This window comes from Arvicola amphibius, chromosome 14, assembly GCF_903992535.2.
Source record: "Arvicola amphibius chromosome 14, mArvAmp1.2, whole genome shotgun sequence".
NCBI classification, from domain to species: domain Eukaryota; kingdom Metazoa; phylum Chordata; class Mammalia; order Rodentia; family Cricetidae; genus Arvicola; species Arvicola amphibius.
This window is the reverse complement of record NC_052060.1, coordinates 12,772,249-12,785,406: the sequence shown is the minus strand read 5'-3', so window position 1 is coordinate 12,785,406 and position 13,158 is coordinate 12,772,249. Positions and strand designations below refer to the sequence as shown.

Sequence of the window (13,158 nt, the reverse complement as noted above, 5' to 3'; positions counted from 1 at the left end):
ATTTGGTTTCTCTGTCATTTATACGGCAGTTTTATATCTATTTATTAATAATGTTTATAAAGTTTTTAATAAAATGAACAGGAAAAGTTGAATCCTTGGCACAAATCCAGCCAAAAACAAATAAAAGCAACCGCCTTGTAATCTGGTTGAAATTAAATGTTTCTCCCATGATTAGCGGGGCTGCCCAAGAAAGCCACTGAGTCTTTTTTATTTGGGGGAGGGGTGGGGCAGTGCCGCATTCTTCCATCTCATCCCAAGGAGCACAAAGGATCCCTTTTCCCTGCACAAACAGAGGCCGGCAGATCCCGCAATGGGAGTGTGCGGGGTGTGAAGCAGGGCAGATTCCCACCAGCTGGCACAGAGGGGCCGTGCACAGCAGTACTGAACCAAGGTTAGCTGCCCTTGGGCTCTTGGCTCTGCCTGGCCCATCAAGTCCCTGCCTCTTGGTTCAGGCACAGCTCTCCAGGGCCACTTCTGCCTCTGCCTACCCTATGTCCTTCACACTGCATCCTCTTGCAGGGGCAAAAGTTAAATCTGGAGACTCAAGATTCTCATCCCATGTCATCTGCTATGCTTTCGACAGGGTCTGAGTGTGCTCCATAAGGGTTTGTATGCTGGGAGACTCAAGATTCTCATCCCATGCCATTTGCTATGCTTTCGACAGGGTCTGAGTGTGCTCCATAAGGGTTTGTATGCTGGTGAGGAGAAGCAAGAGGGGTGGAACCTGTAAGAGTGGGGGCCTAGGACAAGGTCAGGAGGGCATGGGAACACTGGAAGGAATCAGTGTCAACAGCTGGGATGAGTTAGCTTCCACAAGGGTGGTGTGTGTCTGTGTGTGTGTGTGTGTGTTTAAAATTCTCCAAGTCTGACTTCCTGCCCCACTATACGATGGTTCCTCACTCTTGCACATTACACCTTCCAGCCAGGACACCATTCACCATGATGTGACACACTCAAGAGGGCCCTCACCAGAAATAGAATACACAGGGCCAACCAACCATGGGCTAAAGAAACCACTTTTTAACACAAAACACTCCAGCCAGGCAGTGATGGCGCATACCTTTAGTCCCAACACTAGGGAGGCAGAGGCAGGTAGATCTCTGTAAGTTTGAGGCCAGCCTGGTCTACAAGAGCTAGCTCCAGGACAGGATCCAAAGTTACAGAGAAACCCTGTCTTGAAAAATCAAAAGAGAAAATAAATAAATAAATAAATAAACAAACCTAAACACCCCACCTTAGGATTTTGGTGCAGCAATATAAGATGGATTGCTAGCTGGGCAGTGGTGGCGCATGGCATTAGTCCCAGCATTTTGGGAGGCAGAGGTTGATCTCTGTGAGTTGAGACCAGCCTGAGACCAGAGACAGAACAAGTTCTAGGACAGCTAGGGCTACACATGTCTTGAAAGACTAAAAAGAAAGAAGAGGAGGAAGGAGAACGAGGAGGAGGAGGAGGAAGAAGAGGAGGAAGAAGAGGAAATGGATTGCTGTATCTACCCATTCACTCAAATAAGGAGAGCCACCTTAGAAGTCAGCACAGCTCAGACCAGGTACAGCCGAGTCACCCTGGTACCCATTTTCATCTCCAGACCCTGGTCTCATCTTACAGAAGGACTTCCGAGAGGACAATGTTGCACTGCTGGCTCTGTCACTCATCAGCTGGGACCTCGGGTAAGGCACTTAAGGCCTACAAGCCTCAGTTTCCTCACATGCAAGATGAAAAAGACTGGATATCTACAAAGCACTCAATAAAAATATGCTAAGTCTCAAACTAGCTGAAGCACAGGATGGACCTGGATCTGGAGACAGACCTGGGTCAGTAACTGCTCAGGGACATTTCTGTAGCCTCCTGTGAATGACCACATCCTGGCTGCTCACACCTACCCAACCCTGCAGTCCACTCCCACGAAACCTTTCCTTTTACCCAGGAGAAACTCACCTTAGGCAACTCAGCTGCTACAGAGGTGGGACAACACCAATCCTAGTGGGGCACGGCTAGACTGAGCCCACAGGGCCTTTGGGCCTCAAAGCAAGCTAGCCTAATCTGCAGGACAAGACTCTCAAAGGCCAGCCATGCTAACAATAACAAGAAAATAATTAGCTTTTGGGGATTGGAGAGGTGGCTCAGTGGTTGAAGCACTAGCTGTTCTTCCAGAGGTCCTGAGTTCAATCCCCAGCAACCACATGGTGCCTCACAGCCATCTATAATGAGATCTGGCACCCTCTTCTGACCTGTAGACATTCAGGCAGACAGAACACCGTATACATAATAAATAAATAAATAATCTCCTTGCAAGTAGAAAATATTTTTAAAAGAAAACAATAAGCTTTTTTGTTTGTTTACAAAGTGCAGGGAGGGGTTGAGGAGAGAAATGAGGAGGCAACTGACAATAATTTCCAAAGTTAGTATTCGGCACCTAACACAAGTTGGGTACTTTTATGAAATTGAAATACACTCATACATTGTGACAGTTCAAGCAAACACTTGAGTTCTCCTGGAATGCACAACACTATGAAAACAAGTTGGCTGCAATCCTAACATTAGGTCTCCTTGACATTAGGGCTCTGTACTTCAGTGATCCGACACTTACCAGCTCATACATGCCTCGCCCATTGCAGAGGAGGCTGGGGGGGCAGGTCCGAGAACTCTAGCACCTTCCTTCCTGGACTGCTTCTCCTCTTTGGACCCACATGGAACAAGAGCGGTGGGGGAAGCCTCAGAAAGCAACAGTGACCTGATGCCCCCTATGATGCCATCACTCCGGGCTGCAGCCTGGGGGAGTTGGTTCTCTCCTGTACCATATGCTTTCCAGGTACTGAACTCAGGTCACAACGCTTGATGGCAAGTGTCCTTACCATCTCACCAGCCCCATGAAGTGTGCATAGGAATCAAGTTTTTTAAATGCCCTCATGTAATCCTAAATATGTGTCTCAGACGTAAGAACTGTCTGCCTCGGGGCTGGGGAGATGGCTTTATTGGCCACACAAGCACAAGGACCTGAGTTCAGATCCCCATCGCCCGTGTACAAGCTGACAGAGGCGCAGGCCTGTGATCCCAGTGCTGGGAAGTCTAACAGACTCGTGAGCGCCAGGCTCAGTAAGAGATCCCGTCTCAAAGGAAATAAAGCCGAGAGCAATCAAGGAAGACATCCGAAGTTGAATGCTGGCCTCAAGTGTACACTCACACGTGCGTGCACACATGCATACACAAAGAACTGACAGCCTTAAGATGTCTCTTTTCTGAATAGAGCCAGTCAGGTGCCTCCATGAATGGACGCATCGTAACTGTAGATTCCACAAAGTGCCATTCTCCTCTTGTCTTTTCTCGTCCAAAGAAAACAGCTGAGCTTCATTTCATCTGGTGCAATGGATGATAATGAGTTTAACTAGAGTTCATTCAGCTCGCAGACCTTGCACAAGCACAGATCCTATACCCCCCGCACCCAAGGGTAAACAGCGTCAAGTGCCTGAATGAGCAGGGCAACAGGGTCAGAACAAGTTGTGCAGACCGGAAGCAGATTACCATCCATCCTGACAAACACGTTAGCCGCAGCCAGCCATGCCTGTTTGTTAACCATCTCTGCCACCCCGCAGCCACCTTACGAACAGCTCTCTAGCCCTGGAAATGGGCTGTTCTTACAAAGTGGGATTTTGTTTGCTTGCTTATATTAGTTTTTCAGACAGGATCTTGTTCACTAGTTAACAAAGCTAGTTTTGAACCTTTGGCAATCCTCCAGCCTCAGCCTCTCAAATGTTGGGCTTACAGGCATGTATCACCATACCCTGCAGGGAATACACCTTAACACAGAAATAAAGTGAACTTTCTTCTCATAGACGAATCCTGCTTCCACACTCCAAACTCGCAATGCCCTGGAAAATCTCTGCGACACTAACTACTAATCCCTCCTGCCTTCCAACAGAGCAGTACCCAACTCCATCCACAGCATCCACCTGGCCATCTCCTTTCTGAGCCTACAACAGCAGGTTCCTCCCCATGAGGACCATTTCTTTAAAAAATAATAATCATAACTTAAGGTCTTCTATAAACTTCAGATTGCTATGTAATAGGCAAATTCCACTGCTGCAATGAGAAAAGAAACATCAAGTATCACATATAACAATATAAAAGGACCAGAAAATAAATACTGGGCCATAGGACAAGTGATTTTATTTTCCTTTTTATATTGCACTCCTCTGCAAAGAGTATGAACCAAAGCTTTGCTCCAAAATAAAAAAATAAAAATGGTACCTAACTGCAGTATAAAATTTCTTCTTTAGTTACTAGTATAGTATAATAAACATTTGCATGCAACATCTATATTGCAGTATATATTCATGTGATATATATATATATACATATGTGTGTATATATATTATACATGCATACACTTTATACTCTTGGTCTAAGTCCTAAGTCCTGAGCTCCTAACTCCTTTGCAATATTAATGAGAGGAGGTTTCTGATACCCAATGAGCCTCCTCCAACCATATCAGAATTTGCGTTAATGAGATGACTTAAGGTAGGTCCTTAGAGTTTCCAAAGTTGGCCATGAGTAGCAGGTTGGAAATTTCTGCTCCATCTGAGACCTACAGGAACAGGATGGGGCTAGAGACTAATTTCAATCACCAATAGCCACTGATTTAAAAAGGCATGCCCATGTAACCAAACCCTACAGAGAAACCCTCAGTGACGTCCAGGCATGGTGGTGCACACCTTTAATTCCAACACTCTCAGGAGAGAGAGGCAAAAACAGGCAAATATCCATGAGTTCAAGGCCAGCCTGGCCTACATAGCTAGTTCCAGGCCAATCAGAACTACACAGTGAGACTCTGTCTCAAAAAAGAAGGGGAGGAGGAGAAAGAACACGAGGAGGATGAAGACAAGAAGAAAAAGAACACCTCATTAATGGGTTAGGATGCCTTCTAGGTTCAGGAACACACTGTGCCAGGAGGATGTGTCCAAGACAAGCACCAATGCCCTGCCCTAGGGGCTCCATCCTTTGCCTGATAAGATGAGCAGGGTTGACGTGTGGGACACAGGAAACGACTTCTGAGGGTGGATCTCTCTCCTCTCTCAGATCACATATTCTGTGTGACGACATCAAAGCAGCCAGATGGGGGCCCACCTGAGGCTTGGTGCCACCAGCCAACACTAACCGGCTAGCGGCTGACAGAGCCACCAAGAGCGGATCTTCCAGCCACAGTCAATGCTTCACATGCCAGCCAGCTGGCCCAGAGAAGACGGTTGCTTTCTAGGACATCACAAGCCTAGAATACTACTGAATACCTGAGTCAAGAGACACCCCATGCCCTTTAAATGTAAATGTTTGTTGCTGTTATTAGGGCTAATTTGTTCTGAGCCAATACAGAACAAAGACTCCTTCCAAGCCTAAGATTAAACATAAAAGCGTATCACCTGTATTATTTATATATTCTAGGGAGACCCTCAAAAGAATTATTCAAGGCCCGAAAGAGCCATGGTCTGTGGGTAGGGGAGTCGTCTGTCTCCAGCCTCAGAAACACACGCTGTCACCTAACTAGCTTTCAAGACATTGCTTGTCCGGAGCTGGAGAGACGGTTCAGCCATTAAAAGCTAGGCTCATGACCAAAATGTCGAGACATTGTTTGTTCAAGGGTGCATCCATATTCACTATGCTCAACTTAGCCCGGCTTGGGGTGACAAGACTCAGCAGTTCAGGACCAGGGAGCGGCCAACACACTTCACATCCATTTCTTAAAACATGCCTTGGGATTCAGGCACATACATCTCTCATTACAGGATCCAATATTTTATGTTCAAGATGTATGACTGAGCAGGTAGGCAAACATCCAGACTCTGTGAATATGGCTCTTGAGGACAGCTCCACCCGCAAAGCGCTGGCCACACAGCTTGAAGGCCTGAGCTCAAGCTCCACCCCTCAGTGCTCACTGAACACTTGGGATTCTGCACGGAACTCAGACACACTGATTTACCAGAATATGGAAATAGGGCTTGACAGTCCAGTAAGCAAAGCTTGATACATAAGCATAGGGACTCAATTGTAATAATGCCCAGAACACACATTAAAAAAAAAAAAAAGCTGGGTATGGCAAAGGCCACTTGTAATCCCAGCTTTAGGAGGAGGAGGTGGGCAGGTCCCTGGGCCTTGTTGGTCAGTTAGTCAAGCCTACTTGAGCTACAGGCCAGTGAGAGATTCTATATCAAAAACCAAGGTTGATGGGGTTGGAGAGCTAGCTCAGCAGTTTTAATAATATTGGCTCTTCTCCGAGGATTTGGGTTCAATTCCCAGCACCCACACGATAGTTGACAACCATCTGTTAACTCTAGTTCCAGGGGATTCAACAACCTCTTCTGACCCCTGCGGACACCAGGCATGCACAAAGTGCACAGAGCAGTCACAACGCCCATGCACATAAAATGAAATTTAAGATAAAAAAGCTAAAAGGTTGGTGGTGCTTGTGGGACAACACCCAAGGTTGACTTCTGACTTCCAGGTGTGCACATGTATACGCATACACACACACACACACGAATGCATGCATGCATACATACATACACACATACATGCATGCATGCATGCATGGAATTAAGCATAGGGATGATGTAATGCACCACGTACCAGTCTCCTGGGAACCCTGAAGAGCAAATAACACTTGAAAGCCAACAAATGAGCATTTTAAAATTTCATCTCACTTCTACCAATTTGAGATATCGATCTAAAAATGGGTCTCATGAAAGTTCTAGGTATAGGAGTATTAAAAGGAACATTAATGTTTAACTTTGGGTTAAAGATGCAAAACAGCATATGTGCACAGGGAAATACGTTGGTAATCCTGCCCCTGGAAAGTAACAAAGCATTTTCAATAACGTATCGAGTTGCTGGATAGTAAGGGCAGGGTTGCCTCTCACTTGTTACAAGAACAGCAACATCTCCTCTTTCCCATTTTCTCGCTTTTCTCCAGTTTTTAAATTAGCAAGTATATGGCATCTGAAGATGAAGATGAACGAGGCTAGTGAAGGACCCTGCCCTCAGTTTTGCGCACGACACCTCACCTGGACTCATCCTTGACTGAATGAGGTCGATTTCATTATAGCTACACTTACCAGAAGAGGAAATGGTCTTCAAGGTTAAGTAACTTTCTCTGTGACACAGAACATGACTAATGGCTTTCCCCTCCCTGGCGCCAAGGCTGGTGAGTATCAGAGATAAGTGAGAAGGTGCCTATCTGCCTCCTAGCTTAGTTGGCACTGAAAGAAATGATGGGGAAACCTAGAAAGCCCCAGATGTCTAGGCGAACCTAAACCAGGCCAGCTGAGCAAGTCACAGCAGTCTCCAGACAGAAAAGACCAAAGTGCATTCCAACCAACACATCAGTCAGCATCTGGGAAGTCCCGACTGTGAGCTTCAGTCAGGGGAGGACCAGAAGTGGAATAAGCTAAAGTGATCCTTTGTCAGACCCCCTTCCAGGTCAGGGGACAGGCAGACACAAAGCTTGTCATTGTCAGATGGGCTCACTGAGCCCCGAACAGTCTGTGGCACTGTTCGACATCCTCTGCACAGATGACCTGATCTAATCCTCATGGCAAGTTAGGAGTTACACCAGCTTATGACCTTGCAGCCCAGAGGCCAAGGCCTGAGGCAAGGACTGGGGAGAGAACAGAGTGGGGCTCAATGTACCTGCATTGAATAAAGTACATTAAAAATGGAGGTTATGGCTAGGTCAGTGCCATGCCCGTCTGGAGACAGGCTAAGGTTAAGATAGGACATGTGGGTGCAAAGATAGCCAAGCCTCACTGTGTAAAGAAAGCCACAGGTACACAGAACTGGATCAGAGTCCTCACTTTCATCAAAATGGTCCCTTTGGAAGAGAACAGAGGTGAGGAAGGTGATACTAAAAGGGGTAACTACGTGATTTGGGCAACAAACACGACAAACACCATCAAAGTATGCAATAAATCTCTCAGCCGTAGGAACCTCCCCAGCTAAGACTTCAGCTAAGCCCACTGTGCCTGGCCCAAATTTTCCAATCCACAGATTCTGTGAGCACAACACAGCAACCGTTTTAAGCTGCTTAGTATTGGGATAATTTGTTACACAGCAAAGAGAACCAGTGCCCGAGCTACTCTTCCACCACTGTATTCTCAGAACCTGCCGGATAGCAGTGTGAGGGAAGGATAACCCAACAGCTTCATCTAAGCTGATGTTCCCGATAGAAAGACACCGACTACTATAACCCAACAGGAAGGATGGCAGCAGCGAGGTGCCGGGTGAGAGCCTCTCGGTCCATCCGATCCACAGGAGCTTCACAGGCATAGCGCATCTGAACTGTTTCAGAGGACGCGGAGCAGGGCGTGCCACATGGAAGCCTTGCTGCATCCCAGGCTGAGCATGAAGGTGGCCTGGGTCTGTCCTGTGACTACAGGACCCTTCAATTTCAGTTAGGAGAAGGCACAGAGAGACATTAATAAAGGCAATCTCCCTCCAGGACTGGAGAGCGGAGGAGGGTACAGAGGTAAACAGGGAGACGGGTCGGATTCATATTTCTGAATCCTCGCTCTAGGAGCAGCTGGAAGACAGCGCAGAGGGCAGGGCTAGAAGCGGGGATACTGAATCGACAGTCTAGGGAGCCAGCAGGAGAGCTGCCTGCCGAGAGACTCAAGGGCACGAGCTTCATCTATTCATCTTTTCAGTATTTGGGGAAAAAGAATGTGAATCTCCTCCAGTGGTACCTAAAATAGAAATGTCCTAAAGAAGATTAATAAAGGCTAAATTATTAATGCCACTTCTAAGAAGGTGTAACTACCAATGATTCATTGTGCCTCTGATGACTTCATGTCCCTGACACCTGCACTGCTCAGTGGCCAGCACACGACCAGGCCCACACACAGGCACTCAGCTGGGGTCTCCGCTTCCATGTAGTCCTTCATGAGCGAACGCTGAAGCCACGTGGCTGCCAAACCTCAGCCTGGACACACTGGGGACACTGTGCTCTTTACTTAGGCCAGAAGACTGGCTTCAGGTATTTTTTTGTTGTTTTTGTTTTTGCTTTTGCTTTTTTTGTTTTGTTTTTATTTTTTAATCAGACCATCACAGAGTCTTTTGATCGTTGTACTGATCTTGCTCCCCTTCATCTTCTCAGACTGTCTCAAATGGACTTCAGGGACGACTTTCTCAGACCTCTGATACAGGGCTGTGTGTACACAGCCACTGAAAACATGCAGTATTGCTCAGAATTCTTATCTAACTATCATACTTTAGGGGCTAGAGAGTTGGCTCAGCAGTTCAGAGCACTGGCTGTTCTTGCAGAGGATCCCAGTTCAATTCCCAGCACCCACATGGTGGCTCACAATTGGCCATGACTCCAGTTCCAACAGACTCAGCATCCTCTTCTGCCTCTGAAGGCACCAGGCATGCGTGTGATGCACATACATACGTGCAGAAAAAGAAATCTTTAAAAGATTAAATATACTTTATAATGATGTGCACTCCTTTATATAGCTACAATATTCTATCATATGGTCATTTCATATTGATGGATATTTGGATTATAGATAAACAGACAGACAGATAGATATAGAGAGATAGCTATACATTTTTTTCTTATTACAGACAACCCCTTTTCACAGTTTGTCCTTTCCTCATCTGAACTGATACAATTCCCCGTCTTTCGTCTCAGTGATCACTTAGTGGGCGCTGCCCAAGGTCCATCCCCAAAGCAACACCTGCCTTTCCGCTGCTCAGGCTCCCTTCCAGAGGACCTTGCTCATTCCTCCAGCAACAAGCTCAGCACCACACAGCCCAAAGACCACATCCCCACGCTCTCAATTCCACCCCTCCTGAAGAGGTAAGGGGAGCAGCCCAGCGTTCTACTTCTCTCTCATCCCTCTTTTCCCCCCATACCCATGCTAAAGATGGCAGGAAAGAAGCTTCCAGAAGGATGGGCAGCAGTGGACAATCTGCAGCCTGTCGCCAACCAGTGCCCACAGCCACAGGGTAGACACTTCCCTCCACCCCACTTGGAGTCAACGCAGCAGTCAATCACAGTGTTTCTGTCTGAATGTCAGTATCTGAATACTTTCTATTTCCTAGGTGGGGGAAGTTAAAAGATGGCATCAGATTACTTGCCTGTAAATGCGAGCCTTATAATCACCCTGCCCACTCTTCCTCTGGTCTCAGAAATGACGGAAACAGGCTGGGTTTGAGCTGCTGGCTGCAAAGAGCGGCCTCATGGCGCTGTTCTCTGGGAGTCATGGACCACAAACCTCGTGTGACTTCCTGTAAAGGACTGCTGCAGAGAACTGTCACAGGGCATCCACAACTCCTGCTGTTGCTATTTCGGGCTTTGGGTACCAGTCTCTTCAGATTCTCTGACTCTGGCAAGGTGGCTGCTGCGTTTCTGCCTCTTTACCAGCCCCACCAGCCCACCCAAACAGAGGTCCAGAGAAATAACTCTTCCTCGGCTTCCAGAACTTAGTCCCTCCTGTGGTCCTCCCAAAAGATGCGGGGTGTCATCAGCATGCCCTCCATGCATGACGCCCAACATGGCCACTAGAAGAAGCTGCTGAAAACAGACATGTCAAAATGTCACTCACTCACGCAGCAGAGCGAGACAGCAGGCTGGGAAGAGCTTCACCAGCGGCCTCAGGAACAAGGCCAGCTATGAAGAGGGTGGCCACTGCTCCAGGACAACTCAGGGGGAACTCAGTCTGCCACATCCATCAGCACATTGTCCTCATCCTGCCCCCCAGTACCCAGGTAGCGGAGTTAAAAACTAACGGGGTATACAGCCCTCAAGAAACACATAGGCTCTCAGTAGGGATGGTCAAAGGAGCAGAGCATTCCCTAGTCCAGGAAGCTAGACTCTCAAAAAGTGCCTTGTGCAAATCTCCAGGGCTCTTCGCACTCCAGTGCTTTCCTGACAAGGTCCCTCTGGATGCCTGGCAGAGCTGCAGTGGGCCTCTCAGTAGTGAGGTGGAATGATCAGGGATGAACCCGCACCGATAACCACCGAGTATCTGAGGTGAGGGGAGAGGCATGGGGGACAGACAGCAGACAGTGCATATAAAAAGATGCATGGCAGGATTTCAGAACAGCCCCAAGGATCACAAGAGGAAAGCTCTGTAGCTTGGATCCCTGCTCATCCAAGCATCTGTCCCCTTGTTCCTGTGCTGTTGAAGGCCCAGCTTAGAAAAAGCATTGGAGGAACCAGGCTTGCTAAACACATGGATCTCCAGAGGAAGAAATGACCGATGCCTGGTCACTGGGGAGGCTGGAGTGGGTGTTGTCCAACCTCCCTGAATCCTCCAAAATCCTGAGCATGTTCAGGTCCCCGATCCTGAGCTTTGTCTCTCAGTGAGTAGAACCCAGCCTTAAGAAACGGGTCCCAAGCACTTTGCATCCTCCATAAATAAAATCCATCCTTATGCTTATTATAAATCCTTCCTCCTTAGGGCTTGCCCTCAGCTCTATTTATCAGCCAACGGAAACTATTCTTATTTTAAGATTGGAGGTGCTTTGTTACTTTGCTAGGAAGATTCTATGGAGCGATGCCTAACGCTTTGTTCTGATAACTGTCAAGTGGAAACCTCTTTCCAAAAAGTTTTACTGTGCTTAAATGTGTAAGAAAAACTGCAAGGTCAGACTCCGGAAGGTTTAACCCCGGTCCTGCTAAAGTACGCTGACCCAAGTTTCATCCTTCACCTCACAAGGACTGTTTCCCACCCAGCGGTGATACTTGCAGAGCCTCCCCGACCCTCTGCCTTTTGGGGCATGTCTTTCCCTCAGCCAGTGTGAGCTCCAAGGGCGCTGCTTACACATGCTCACTCCTGCGACTATTGCATCTACGCATTCTCTAGGCCAAGCTCAGGCATCGAGGCAGTTTACAGCACGGCCACTAGCTGTTATCAGTGCATGTATGAATGTGTGCATGACTGTGTGGGCAGGTGTATTACAGCGCGTGTATGGAAGTCAGGGACAACTCTGGTGGGGTCTGTTCTCTCCTCCACCGTGGCTTCCAGGTCTCTATGCCGTGCAGCAGGAACTTTAGCCTACTGAGCCACCAATGGCTCAGTTTGGGGGTTCCCTCTCCCAAGCCTTTTCCTTTAAAACAATCCATTAAGGCATTATTTGTTCTGCCCAGGTCAACAAGCAGTGTGTGGTCAGATGGGCCTGGAGTCTTGTCAGCCAGATTTAACTGCTTAGGGCAGGGACTGAAGCATGGGTGGTTAGGCCTCTGAAACACTTTTAGCATTATCCAGAAAGCAAAAAATAGTCTCGAGCACTGATACAGATCTGGGGGTGGGGGGGATTGTCCCATGTACCTGTTGCTTATGGTGACTTTTGTAATCTGCTGGTCTGACCTGTTACCTGTGTACTCTGTCCCTTTAAGAGACAAGCCCTGCTCACTCCCAATCTCTCCTCCTCCTCCTTCTCCCCCTCTTTCCAGATCTCTCCCACCTGGACTCCTTCTCTCTCCCCTTCCCTCTCTTACCCTCTTCTTGAAGAGGCAGTTTCTGCCTCTCTCCCTTCCCTTTCTTCCTTTCTTCTCCTCTGTGCACCCACTTCTCTCTCCCCTTCTTCCTCCTTCCATAATCCCTTACTCTTATACCGTTCCCAATACCCACTAAATAAACTCTATACCCAAGCTCTCTCTGCGTGGGGTATCTATCTGTCTCCCACCCAGGGTCACCCTCTCACACACACACCCGCCTTCCCTCGTGGGACTGGCCTCCGGACCCTGGTCAGGAATGGTAACAGTGACATTCATCATTCTGCCCTTTCCCGCATCCCTGGTGTTCACTGTTGGTGGTCCAGGCTATTGCACACTGCCCTCTGTGGGAAGCCCTAGGGCTGCACAATTTAAGGAAGATGCACTGAGCATGACTACACACAGGTATGAGCTGTGGGCCCACCCATCTGGTTTGTTCTTCTGAGGGACACAAAGCAGTCAGCATCATAGACACACAAAGGAAACCAGGGGCAGAGATGGATTCTGCAGCAACTCAGACAAGAGAGCGGTGGATACGTGGGGCCAGGAAGGTGTTAGGCTGCACCATGGAAGGAACTCACAAGAGAAAGCAGAGGCCCGCCAAGAAACAACAGCTCAGACAGGCTGGGTGGCGCACACCTGGACGCCCAGTGCTTGGAAGACCCAGGCAAAG

General features: G+C 48.0%; 1 protein-coding gene across 1 annotated transcript in view; it reads right to left on the bottom strand.

The window, feature by feature from the left end:
* Igsf3 (immunoglobulin superfamily member 3) overlaps positions 1-13,158 on the bottom strand; it is an 86,341-nt gene that overhangs the window by 36,187 nt on the left and 36,996 nt on the right. The window lies entirely within an intron of this gene.